The following is a 10,773-nucleotide window of genomic DNA, read 5'->3' as shown; positions in this document are numbered from 1 at the left end:
ACCTTTCTCTCTGTCTCTCTCTCTCACTGTCCACTCTGCCTGTCCAAAAAAAAAAAAAAAAGACCCCACCTCAGCAAGGACCCCTCCCTGAAGATCGCTGTGGTCCCCTATGTGGATCTGGGTGTCCCCTAGCACGAGAGAGAAAACCAGCTCCCCATGTTTGACCTAGGAGCCTGCTGCAGCCATCAGGACACGCTCTTTGCCCCAGCTGGGATTGCCCAGGAGGTGACCCACGAGCACACGGGGTGGGGAAGACTGGATTTGCACCCCTAGGTTCTAAACTTGGAAAGGACTTGAATTAGGTCTGGCTTGGGGGTTGGGGTTGGAGGTTGTGGTCTGTAGCCCTTCACCCCTCCCCCTTCCCTGGAGGGAGAGCGAGCAAGGTGGGGGGAGGATGCTGGGATGCCCCCTCCCCCGTGTGTCTTTCTCTGCTAACGAGAGCCAATCACCCCCTCCCAAGGGTCCCTAGCGTGGTGGGGGTGGTCCCTTACGGCACCAGCTGAGCGCCGGCCTTGCCTCCCAGTGGACCGGGAGCTCCCTGAAGCCTGGAGCAGTCGTGGTTCATTTGTGCACCTGCGGCGCCTGCTCCAGGGGCCGGTACCCGGGGAGCTCTGGAGAGCTGGGGCTGGGGAGGCTTTGCCAGTGCAGCGTGGGCGAGAACCATGCACCCCTTCCAGGGAGTTTTTTTTTTTTTTTTTTTTTTTTTTTGACAGGCAGAGTGGACAGTGAGAGAGAGAGACAGAGAGAAAGGTCTTCCTTTTGCCGTTGGTTCACCCTCCAATGGCCGCCGCGGTCGGCGCGCTGCGGCCGGCGCACCACGCTGATCCGATGGCAGGAGCCAGGAGCCAGGTGCTTTTTTTTCCTGATCGCCCATGGGGTGCAGGGCCCAAGCACCTGGGCCATCCTCCACTGCACTCCCTGGCCACAGCAGAGGGCTGGCCTGGAAGAGGGGCAACCGGGACAGAATCCGGCGCCCCGACCGGGACTAGAACCCGGTGTGCCGGCGCCGCTAGGCGGAGGATTAGCCTAGTGAGCCACGGCGCCGGCCGTCCAGGGAGTTTTAGGGGCTGGAGGCAGAGACCTGGAATGAAGGGCTGTGGGGTCAGGCAGTGGGTGCTGCGGCTGGGGCACTTGGAGTCCCCTCCCCTGCCCAGGGCTCCCTCTCGGAGGCTCGCTGCGAGGGAGGGGGTGCCGTCCATCGCTGGGCCGCCCATTACCATCAGTCTGGCTTCCATCCTGCGGTGAAGAAGGGAGACCCTGTCCCTCTCGTTCCTCCACCCCACCTCTGCTCACCTGCCGACTCCGCCCCCCACGGCTGCACCTGTCTCTGCCCCCCTCCCGGAAAGAGCAGGCGGGGCAGGGCGGTGAAGCTGCCTCTTTTTCAAAGCCTGGCACAGGGAAAGTGGTTCCTGGCGGGAGGGCCCCGCGGGCGGCCGGGCAGCCTTCCACGGTCAGGTGCAGTCCTGGTCCCCACTGGATGAGTGCAGCAGAGGATGCGTGTCAACAGCACCCCGGCCAAAAGGTGCCCACATCCCGGACGGGCTCGGGCCCAGAGGTGACGTGGAGCAAGGGAGAGGCTCCTCCACCGTATTGGCTGCTGGCAGGCAGGCGCGGGGCCGGCTGGGAAGGAGCCAGAGCCGGATGTGGAGGCCGGGCGAGGCGGCTGTGCCAGGACGTCTCCCCAGGCCACGAAGCCCAAGCCTGCCCCGCACCACTTCCCAGACCCAGGCGCTTGTCTCACGGGCCTAGGGCTGCACGGGTTCCCTCCGCCCTTCCCCCCTGCCCGTCAAAGCCATGGCCAGAACAGCCCTGCAACCAGCCTGGTGCGTGACTATGGCCGTGCGCCCCTGCTGTGACCACGCCATGGCAGCCAGGAGGAAGTGAGCTGCAACGAAGCCACCATCTTCCGGCCCCCCTGGAGGCACCCCGGTCCCCAGCTGGTGTAGAGCTGCCATCCCAAACCAGAGACGCCGCGTGCCAACCTCCCCCGTGAGAGTCTGCAACGGGATGAAGTCCGTCATCCCGGCAGAGAGGAGGAGGTCCCGGGGCGGGGGCAGGGCCAAGTCAGCTCAGGTGGGGACCACGCTGCCCCTTGTGCCCAACAGGAGCCCGGAGTCCGCGGCCTCACAGCAGCCTCTGCGTGGATCCATGGGCCCTGTCCCCTCCCCCTCTGGAGCGCTCAGAGCTGCGTTTTCCGGAGCCTGCGTGGCAGGGGCGCGTCCTCCGTCCGTGGTCCCAGGGGTCTCTGCTCCTGCCATGGCTGTCGGCTCTCCTTCCGCACGGTGGGCCCGCGTTCGCTGGAGTCCAGGTGATTTCAAGGCTGGAAGAGCGGGAGGCGGCCTTGCGCCCTCCCGCAGGGTCAGCCGCCCCCCTGAGGTCCGCAGCCCCCTGGTGTCTGCTGGAGGCCCTCACGCTGCTGGGGTGACGCACCGAGGGCCAAGGAGATTCAGGTGGGGGCACTGGTGGGGTACTGGGTGGGGGCACTGGGTGGGGGCACTGGGTGGAGGCACTGGGTGGGGGCACTGGTGGGGGCACTGGTGGGGGCACTGGGTGGGGGCACTGGGTGGAGGCACTGGGTGGGGGGTACTGGGTGGGGGCACTGGTGGGGGCACTGGGTGGGGGGCACTGGTGGGGCACTGGGTGGGGGCACTGGTGGGGCACTGGTGGGGGCACTGGTGGGGCACTGGGTGGGGCACTGGCGGGGGCACTGGGTGGGGGCACTGGTGGGGGGTACTGGGTGGGGGCACTGGTGGGGGCGCTGGTGGGGCACTGGTGGGGGCACTGGTGGGGCACTGCAAGTGGGCGGCAGAGGCAGAGCTGCAGGCTCTCGGGCAGGGTCCGTGGCTCGAGGGGCAGAGGGGGCCCCGGAGGTGCTTTGGCTCTGGGCTGAGACCCTCTAGGAAGGCCAGGCTCTGGTGTTTCGGAACTCCCGGGCCTAGCGCCAGGCAGAGCAGCGACACAGGGCTGTGGCCAGCGGGCTCCAAGGAGACCGGGAAGGGGTGCTGTCACTCGGCTTCCCGGGGCCCCATGGGCCCTGCCTGCCCCGGGGAGTGAGAGGAGCCCCCACGCCCCCCGGGGGGCTGGGAACAGACGCCTCGAGCCGGCATGTGCACTAAATGCATATGTGGACGGCCGCCAACAGCCGCCCAAGGAGACCGGAGCTCACGGCCATATGGGGATGTGGTTGTGGGAAAAAATATTTATAAAATGGCTTTTCCAAATGTTTAATCTACAGCAGATGCACCTTACATGGATCTGTCTGGCTCGGCTGTCGCTCGGGAGCTGCCTCCCGGACTCCCCTGCCTGTGACGTGACTCCGCGGAGGATCGCGGCGGGTGGGGGCACCCGGGAGCTCCCCCACGCTCCCTGACTCCCGGAGGTGGCCCCCACTTCAGCTCTGGGCTCGTGGATGTGTGCTTAGCCCCCCCCCCAACGATGGGCCCGCCCTGCAGGAGGCGCCTGTCCTGTGGGTCCTGGCTGAGTTAGGCCCCTACACGGACGCCTGGCTGTGGGATTTTCACAGTTTTTGTAGAAGGGAAGACAATGCCCACCACTGCAGATGTTTCTAGAAGGGGAAGTGGGACCACTGATTTCTCTCACTTCTGCTTCTGAACACCCCAAATCCTTTCTGACCTCAGGGCCTTTGCACATGCTGCTCCCGCTGCCCGGAAGCTCCCCTGCCCCTCCTGACTCCTCAGTTCTGAGGCTGCCCATCAAGTCCAGGGTGGGCTGGCTGCCGCCTCCTCTCAACACGCTCCCCCGCGTGCGATGCTGTTCCCCACCCAGGACCTCGCCCAGCCCCATGGGGGAGGGGCTGGGGTTGCAGGTTCAGGTGAGAGAATCCTGCAGGTGGACACTGTTGGCGGACGTGGACGTACTTAATGCCACTGGGCTGCATACTCTTGCTCAATTCTGGGTATTTTAACACAACTTACAATTCTTCAATTTTTTTTTAAGCGGGGAAACTTTGCCGGCTGCAGGGAGGAGTGAAGTCCAAAGAACGGACAGGGCGGCGGCCGGGCCTGGTGCTGGCTCCGAGATGGCGGAGGGCCAGGGCGAGGCCTCGAGAGCCTGAGAGGCCCTGGGTGGCAGCTGCCGGAAACACCACCACAAGGACCAAGAGCCCCAGAGCGGGCATGGACCCCCCACCGGGAGCCTGCAGGGGGGCGGCCGCCCAGCCAGCCCCGCCCAGTCGCAGCCCACGGAGCTGCGGGGCCGCTCGCACGTGGCTGTCAAGCTGTTGAGTGCGTCAGTCGCTGGTGCCACCCCGGGACGTGCAGAACACCCAGGAATCCCCACGGGTGCGGGAGCAGAGCCAAGTGTGGGGGGGGGGCGGGGGCGGGGCTCCTACCAGGCTGGGAAGCGATCCCTGTCACTCACATGGGCCTCATGGTGAGGGGCTTAGCTTAGAAGCAGTCTCCTTTTTGGGGAAAATAAAAAGAGTTACAGAGATGGAGAGAGATGGAGAGAGAGGGAGAGAGAGAGAGAGAGAGAGAAGAGAAGAGAAGAGAAGAGAAGAGATCTTTCATGGCTGGTTCTTTCCCTAGATGGCCACAGCGGTCAGCGCTGGGTCAGGCTGAAGCCAGGAGCCAGGAGCTTCTTCCGGGTCTCCCACGTGGGTGCAGGGGCCCAAGCACTTGGCCCATCCTCCGCTGCTTTCCCAGGTGCGTTAGCAGAGAGCTGGAACGAAGTGGAGCAGCTGGGACTCGAACCAGCGCTCACGCAGGAGGCCGGCGTCCCGGGAGGCGGCTTTCCCCGCTGCGCCACCCCAGCAGCCTCCTTCTTCTTTCTTTTCTTCCTGGTTTTATTCATACAGGAGAACTCTCCTCGTGTTGTGTCACCTCCAGAAGCTCAAAAACGTGCACCAGACAAACCATTCTCCAAGATCTGCTCTGTTTCAAGTGAGAATGGGCACCCTCAACCCACCCCAGGGGCCCGCACCCCAGTTCTGCCCAGCCCTGGGTGTCCACTGCACTGCTAGCAGCTGACCAGCCCGGGGTGTCGGGGTCCTCAGCTCCGACTCTGGATTCGGGTTCGACAGCCTCCCTCCTCCTGGACTGTGGGCGTGACCTCTCCCTTTCTGGCCCCCTCTGCTCTGGATACGATGAAAGCCTTAGGTTCCACCCGCTGACCTCAGCCCCGTTCCACCTTCACCACTGTCCCTGAGCTCTAAGACACGGGGCCTTCTCCCAGACCTTTGTCCATTGCGCTTGTGCCCACCACAGGGCCTTTGCACACACAGTCTGCGGAACCTCAGAGGCCATGCTCTTTGCCTGTCCTCTCCCCCGCCTTGGTCAACCGTCCCCTCACTCCCCGGCCCACCCTGTGAGATGCTCTCTGTGTGGCCCTGGCCAGAGGTGCACTAGCTCGCTTTCTGTGATTGTGTCGTGGTACTGCTCATGTCGGGCCCCTCCCCTAACATGATCCAGCATGTCATGTGCGCAGCACTTACCTGCTACGCACTTCTAGTGTTGGCTGGTTCATGCTCACAACCCCTTTGACATTCACACGGTCATTACGCCCACAGAACGGACAAGGAGCCTGCGACACAGAGATGGTCATCCGTCCAAGGCTGCAGAGCAGGGAGCGGAGGAGCTCGGGTCTGAGCCCAGACAATCTGCCACCATCTACCCACCCATCTATCTATCCATCCATCTTCCACCCATCCATCCATCCATCCACCCATCTACCACCCATCCATCCACCATCCATCATCCACCCATCCACCCATCCACCATCCATACACCCACCCATCCATCCACCATCCACCACCCATCCATCCATTCACCATCCACCCATCCATCCACCCATCCACCATCCATCCACCCATCCACCCATCCACCCATCCACCCATCCACCCACCCATCTATCCTCCCATCCACCCATCCATCTACCACCCATCCATCATCCACCCATCCATCATCCATCATCCATCCATCCATCTACCACCCATCCATTCTCCATCTACCCATCCATCCATCCACCATCCATCCACCATCCACCATCCCTCCATCCACCCATCCACCATCCATCTACCACCCATCCATCATCCACCCATCCACCATCCATCATCCATCTTCCATCATCCATCCATCCACCATCCACCCATCTATCCTCCCATCCATCCATCCACCCATCCATCATCCACCCATCCTCCCATCCACCATCCATCCACCATCCACCATCCATCCATCATCCCATCCATCATCCATCCATCCATTCACCATCCACCCATCCACCATCCATCATCCACCCATCCATCCATCATCCACCCATCATCCATCCATCCTCCCATCCACCCATCCATCATCCATCTACCACCCATCCATCATCCATCCACCCACCCATCCATCCACCCATCCACCATCCACCATCCATCTATCCTCCCATCCATCATCCACCCATCCACCCATCCATCCATCCACCCACCCATCCATCTATCCTCCCATCCACCATCTACCCACCCATCCATCCATCATCCACCCACCCATCCATCCACCCATCCACCCACCCATCCATCTATCCTCCCATCCACCATCCACCCACCCATCCATCCACCCATCCACCCACCCATCCATCTATTCTCCCATCCACCATCCATCCACCCATCCATCCATCTATCCTCCCATCCATCATCCACCCACCCATCCACCCATCCACCATCCATCATCCACCCATCCATCTACCACCCATTCACCCATCCATCCATCCATCATCCACCATCCATCCTCCATCTACCCATCCATCATCCACCCATCCACCCATCCATCCATCCACCATCCACCCACCCATCATCCATCCACCCATCCATCCATCCATCATCCACCCATCCACCATCCACCATCCACCATCCACCCACCCATCATCCATCCACCCATACATCCACCCATCCACCCACCCATCCACCATCCATCTATCCTCCCACCCATCCACCCATCCATCCACCCATCCACCCACCCATCCATCCACCCATCCACCCATCCATCATCCACCATCCACCCATCATCCACCCATCCATCCATCCATCCATCCTCCCATCCATCATCCACCCATCCACCATCCATCTACCACCCATCCATCCACCCATCCACCCATCCACCATCCATCCACCATCCATCCACCCATCCATCCATCCATCATCCACCATCCATCCACCCATCCATCCACCCATCCATCCATTCACCATCCACCCATCCACCATCCATCTACCACCCATCCACCATCCACCCATCCACCCATCCATCCATCTATCCTCCCATCCATCTTCCACCCATCCACCCATCCATCCACCCATCCATCATCCATCCATCCATCCATCCACCCATCCACCCACCCACCATCCATCTACCACCCATCCATCCACCCATCCACCATCCATCCATCCATCCATCCACCATCCATCTACCACCCATCCACCCACCCATCCATCCATCCACCCATCCACCCATCCATCCTCCCATCCACCATCCATCTACCACCCATCCACCCACCCATCCATCTATCCTCCCATCCATCTTCCACCCATCCACCCACCCATCCATCCACCCATCCATCCATCTATCCTCCCATCCATCCATTCACCCATCCACCATCCATCTACCACCCATCCATCCACCCATCCACCCATCCATCCATCTATCCTCCCATCCATCATCCATCCACCATCCATCTACCACCCATCCATCCACCCATCCACCCATCCATCCATCTATCCTCCCATCCATCATCCATCCACCATCCATCTATCCTCCCATCCATCCACCATCTGTCCACCATCTACCATCCATCCATCCACCCATCCATCCACCCATCCACCCATCCACCATCCATCTACCACCCATCCACCCACCCATCCATCCACCCATCCACCCATCCATCCATCTATCCTCCCATCCATCCATTCACCATCCACCCATCCACCATCCATCTACCACCCATCCATCCATTCACCCATCCACCATCCATCTACCACCCATCCATCCACCCATCCACCCATCCATCCATCTATCCTCCCATCCATCTTCCACCCATCCACCCACCCATCCACCATCCACCATCCACCCATCCACCATCCACCCATCCATCTACCATCTGTCCACCATCTACCATCCATCCATCCACCCATCTATCCTCCCATCCTCCCATCCACCATCCATCCTCCCATCCATCCATCCATCCATCCACCATCCCTCCACCATCCATCCTCCCATCCATCCACCCATCCATCCACCCATCCATCCATCCATCCATCCACCATCCGTCCACCATCCATCCTCCCATCCACCATCCACCATCCACCATCCATCCTCCCATCCATCATCCATCCACCGATCTATCCACCATCCACCATCCATCCTCCCATCCATCATCCATCCATCCTCCCATCCATCCAGCCAGCCACTGTCTATCTGCTGATGGGATCCCAAAGCTGGGCGCCGCTCACGCCTCCCCTGCATGGGGACCATTGCTGTCCCTTCTTGGCAGGCAGGAGGAGCCTCGAGGGAAACCAAGTCTGTGAAGCCTTGAGCACAGCCGTCACGGGGGGTCCTGGGCCCAGTGCAGGGCGTGGCACCCGTCTCTGGAGTCAGCTCTTTGCAGATTGGGGGAGTCTCATGGTGGTCACAGAGGGGCAGGCCGGGCCCTACTCAGCCCCTGTGTGCTAATGAGAGCAGAGGGAGTAGCAGTGTGGCCGGTGGGCAAGACGGCGGGACTCGCCTCTCCCTCACAGCCCAGAAGAATCGGGCTGAAGCCTTGCCTGAAGAAGCTCCCATCAGCAGCCGGCCAGTGTCCATTCCTTCTCTGGAAACCCCAGCAGCCATAACTGGGGCTCAAGGTGGCCGGGTCCCTGTCATCCCATTGCCACTCCTGCTACCCTCACCTGCATCTGGGGGGGCTCGACCCTGCCTCCCACCACACCCACTTCCCTCCCTCCAATCCACCCCCTCGGGCTGCGGCTGCAAGGATTCAGCCCGGGGCTGGCACTTTCCACTTCTACATCTTAAAAAGGCTTTTAGCCTGCGGGGCAGCCACGTGTGCCTCAGGTAAATATTTGCTCTGGTTCTGTGTGCCCGCAGGGGACCAGGCCTGGGGCCAGATGAAAGAAGCAGAGAAAAGGAATTCACGCCCTGGGAAAAGCGAGGCAACAAGAAACCAGATGTTCCGCCAGCTGTCTGGGCTGCAGCCTGCGAGCCGGCTCCGGTACAGGGAGGCACTGCCGCGCGGCTCGCTTGTTTGCACAGGTGACGCCGAGGGGACCCAGTTCCTGCACTCGAGCTCCGAGCTCCTGACCCTCGCCCTGTGTGACCTTGAGGGCCCGGCAGTCACCTTAGGTCAGGCGAGGACACGGAATTCAGCAGTTAGACAAGGGAGGGCGCTGTGTTTACCCTTCCGCCAGGGGAGGGGGGGGCTCAGCTCCCACAGGGGAGGGGGGGCTCAGCTCCCACAGGGGACGGGGGCCTCAGCTCCCACCAGGGGAGGGGGGGGCTCGGGCAAGGCAGGGGGCATCCTCCCTTCTCACGGGCCACGGCGCCTTCGATTCTTGCGGTGAGGGCGGGACACTCCCCTGTAGACGGGTGGGGAGACGGCTCACCCTCTTCCACCAGGGGAGGAGGGGGCTCCGCATGAGCTCATTTGAGGGCAGGGATTCCACCGTTCTGTCACCGAGCACGCGCTGTCCGGGCGTGCATCAGGGAAGACCGTGCCTGCAGCCTTCAGGTTCTAAAAGGGCGCCTTGGCTCACTGGGTTAATCCTCCGCCTGTGGCGCCGGCATCCCCTATGGGCGCCGGTTCTAGTCCCCTCTCACTCGAGCTCTGTGACGAGGCTGTAGGCAGAGGGTGGTCATCTCAAAGACTTCCTTGGCCACCAGCCTGTCTGATGGTGGAGACCTCAGTCTGGAACACCCGGCCCTGGCAGTCACACAGCCTGAGAACCTCCCGGCTCCTGCGACGCTGAGGCAACTGGGGCTTCCCCCAGCCTGGCCCAGGCGTGGAAGAGAGAGGCCTAAGGTGGCATGGCCTGTCATGGTCAGGTCCTGGCCTGGGACACCGTGGCGCTCAGCTTCTTTCAAACCCTAGCCCCTGAGGCTGTCTCCCGGTTCTGCCCAGGGCAGGGCAAGGGCACCAAGAGCCACGGCTCAGTGGTAGGAGCATCAGAACCGCGTTGCGAGATGTGGGGCTGTCAACACTGGAGCACACAGCTGGTCCCAGACTGGCTTCCGGCCACAGCAATCCACGTCCTCCGTGGCCAAACACCCTTGGCCCTCCCGTCACCAGCAGGTCTCACCCCACGATCACGTCAGCTTGAAGTCTAGGATCTTGCTGTCCAAGCCAGGTCAACAGACACTGGAGATGGGTTCTGCGAGGTACAGCTTCTTGTTTCTATAGATTTATTTTATCGGGGCCAGCGCTGTGGTGTAGCAGGTTAAGCCGCCATCTGAGATGCCGGCATCCCATATGGGCACCAGATCATGTCCTGGCTGCTCCACTTCTGATCTAGCTCCCTGCTGGTGGCCTGGGAAAAGCAGCGGAAGATGACCCACGTGTTGGGGGCCTGCCACCCACATGGGTGACGTGGATGAAGCTCCTGGCTTCTGGCTTCAGCCTGACCCAGCCCTGGCTGCTGCAGCCATCTGGAGAGTGAACCAGTGGATGGAAGATCTGCCCCACCCCCACACACAACGTGACTCTGCCTTCCAAATAAATCTTCAAAAATTTTATCTTATTTATTGAAAGGCAGAGTCACAGAGATGGACACACACACACAGACAGACAGAC

At 61.4% G+C, this 10,773-nt stretch overlaps 2 long non-coding RNA genes across 2 annotated transcripts; both read left to right on the top strand.

The window, feature by feature from the left end:
* The first annotated feature begins 1,695 nt into the window (after positions 1-1,695).
* On the top strand, positions 1,696-4,292 carry LOC149123300 (uncharacterized). The gene is made up of 3 exons (XR_016217073.1): positions 1,696-2,450; positions 3,236-3,832; positions 3,958-4,292. It is a non-coding gene; the product is annotated as an uncharacterized LOC149123300 (long non-coding RNA).
* Positions 4,293-4,548: 256 nt separating this feature from the next.
* On the top strand, positions 4,549-9,383 carry LOC149123299 (uncharacterized). Its single transcript, XR_016217072.1, has 3 exons — positions 4,549-4,664; positions 4,817-4,901; positions 9,075-9,383. It is a non-coding gene; the product is annotated as an uncharacterized LOC149123299 (long non-coding RNA).
* The last annotated feature ends 1,390 nt before the right edge of the window (positions 9,384-10,773 follow it).

The sequence above is a fragment of the Oryctolagus cuniculus genome, chromosome 11 (genome assembly GCF_051225735.1).
Source record: "Oryctolagus cuniculus isolate XC-2025 breed Fujian yellow rabbit chromosome 11, ASM5122573v1, whole genome shotgun sequence".
Classification (NCBI taxonomy): domain Eukaryota; kingdom Metazoa; phylum Chordata; class Mammalia; order Lagomorpha; family Leporidae; genus Oryctolagus; species Oryctolagus cuniculus.
Note: the sequence above shows the minus strand (reverse complement) of the source record. Positions and strands in the feature narration are given on the sequence as shown.